Source organism: Fukomys damarensis, unplaced genomic scaffold (assembly GCF_012274545.1).
Source record: "Fukomys damarensis isolate Sample0158 unplaced genomic scaffold, DMR_v1.0_HiC HiC_scaffold_33, whole genome shotgun sequence".
In the NCBI taxonomy this organism is placed as follows: domain Eukaryota; kingdom Metazoa; phylum Chordata; class Mammalia; order Rodentia; family Bathyergidae; genus Fukomys; species Fukomys damarensis.
Genome location: NW_022900945.1, coordinates 6,740,414 through 6,743,245, shown reverse-complemented (window position 1 = coordinate 6,743,245; position 2,832 = coordinate 6,740,414).

The following is a 2,832-nucleotide window of genomic DNA, read 5'->3' as shown; positions in this document are numbered from 1 at the left end:
CCACAGTTTACTGACCGGCATGGGTCTGTGGCCACAGCTTGACTGGCACAACCTTGGCCCTTGCTCTTCAGAGTGTGGCCCAGGACCAGTGGCTTCAGCTTCACTGCGAGCTGCTTCTAAGGGCAAAATCTCAGGCCTCCTCTCACATCTACTGGATCGGAATTGGCTCTCTGAATTTTGAAATGCACAATCCTGCACTGCCTTGAATCCTTTTTGTTCCTGAGAAGATACTCAATAAAAATCTATTAAAACTGTCTGAAAGAGGAGACCCATAAAAGGGAAGCGTACCTTGGTACATCTGGCAAGAATCCTCTCTTTATTGGGGTCCTACAGCTATTTAATCAACAACTAAACAATTTCATAGGTCTACCATATTGCCAGAAACAATACTTGTTCCACGTTTTCCCACTATAATGCTACCAAAATGTAAATTTTAATGGTTTTTCTACCACTGCAACCGCTTTTGTAGGGTATAGAGGAGGAACACGTGTCAAGCTGGACAAGCTGCTATTTTGGCTTCATGAAATCGCAATAATCTAATGGATAGAGTTCTAAACTGCAGCACTTTGTAGAGAAACAGGATAAGCTTTGAGGTCAGGAACGATCCCCTTCAGTTTTGGATCTTTATGCATTATTCACTTCTTTTCTTTAGTCAAAATTTCATCCCCCATGGAATTATTACTCTGAATCCGTAGCAGTGATGTGAGGCTCAGGAAACCTATAGTGGGCATCAGCAGGATGCCTCCTGTATTCTTAGCAACCACTAAACTTTGATCTTCTGGAAAGTGCAAAGTAGAGTTGAAAGGTACTATTTATTTTTAAATGAGGCTGCTAAAAGAACTAAATGCATGCTATGAAATTAATGACCGGAAAGCACATAAAACTTAACACGAGGCAGGAAAAGAAATTTAGTTTGGCAGAGAAATATACAGTAGTGGTTTCTTCAGTGCTTCTCAGTTCAGAGTTTAAAATGCCTGTTGCTAGGTGTCAAAGGTGTAGGTACTCAGCATTTTGTTTCTCCGTGGAAAACCGGCATGTTCTACCCAGAACGAGCCTGTCACGGGCTCACCAAGCCTATCAGTGTGACTGGTTCATGGGCCGCACTCTGGGGGTGTTGCTGGAAGGAACTGTAAGTCTGGTACTGCTGGGTCTGCGCTTCTTCTCTGTTCGAAGGTCAGTGCAGGACATGGCAGCAACCTCTTCGTGTCTAGCCAGCATGGTTGATGCGAAAGGGAAGGGAACCGTGGGTCCTTCTTCTACACTGTTCTCCCTGTAGTGAATGGTCTTTGAATGGGAGCTGAATTTTGTCTTCATGGCGCCTCCCTGTCCTTCCTCCAAGAAAAGTGCAGGGGCACGTTACTTGTGTGGGCAACACGCGCACCAAATGCTTTTATCGTAAATGGATCCTCCGCTCTAACTAAACGGACTTTCTTCCACTACTTTCTCAAATATGACATGCTATGATCTGGTGCCTGTCAAGTATGAGTACTAAACTGATTTTATGTAGCATACTGTGAAAGATCTTCATTGATTTGCTTTCAATCAATAAGGAAAAAGCCATAATTTGGTATTAATATGACCCTAACTACACCTCAATCTCATGCTATTTTCCTTAACAAAGGGCAAAAATTTTGGCAGATAACAGTTTCTAGTTAGAATTAAATAATTTTGTTCTACCTTTATCATATTATTTTTATGGTACTGGAGATATAGCTCATTGCAAAGATTGCTTTTATTTCAAAAAAAGATAAAGGATTTTATGTAAACTATAATAAGATAAATTCCCTTCAATGTGTTCTAGTTTTAAGTAACAAAGTGAGTTAATATTTTCAATTTATGGATATAGAACATTCAAGTACAAGAATATGGAACGTGTAAAAATAAGAGGCAAATTCTTTCAATTTGCAAAACATGAATATAAGAGAAAGGGGTCTGGGTTTTAAATCCGAAGGCCTATGACTGCTCTATGAGTCAGTTTTTCTGTCACTGAGACCTAATATGAGAGACCACGAGTTAGAGGAGGAAAGGCTTAACTTGGTTCACAGTACCTGAGGGCTCAGTCCATGATCAGCTGGCTCCAAAGTAGAAGCATCGTAGTAGCAGGGTGCGGTGGGGGACAGATGCACAGTTCACGGTAACCAGGGAGAAGACTGGGGGAGTAGACGGGCCAGGGACCAGGCACACCAGAGTCACACCTCCAGGACTCACCCAGACACACCCAGGAGTGGACGGTACTAATCCCAGGTCAATCAAGTTGACCCAATTAAGTTTAACCAGCCCCATTAGCCTGAAGACTTTTATTTTCAAGGATTATTATGTGCCAAGCTAACTGCAGAAATAGTTGACTGCTACTCATAGAGACTATTTGGGATGAGCTATTTTCTAGGATCCCAAGAAATTGCATGCAATTAAAGACCACTCTGGGGCAAGGGTGAAAGAAAACTAAGTGGCACAGAAGAAAGGACACAGGGTTCTCTGGCAGAAGGTGATTAGAAAATTGCACTCTGTGGCAGCCTAGCCAACTCTGAGCTCTACCAGTGTAACCATGGAAACCATAACAAGCATTCTGGGAAGCAGAAAGGTACGAGTGCTCAGAGGATCTGTGGGCCCTTCACATGGGTGGAGAGAGATAGGCTGTGTGTTCTCAAGTAGCCTGACAAAATGTATACAGGGAAAAGGGGAGACTTGGGCTCTCTGGGAGCCCCTGAAAGGGAAAGGCAGCTGGGCTGACAGACTTCACACACAGAGAACCTGGCAGATCCTCCAAGGATGGCCACCTGAAAGGAACATATAGAATTTGTCTTCTTCTTTTTTTTTTTTTTTTTTTTTTTT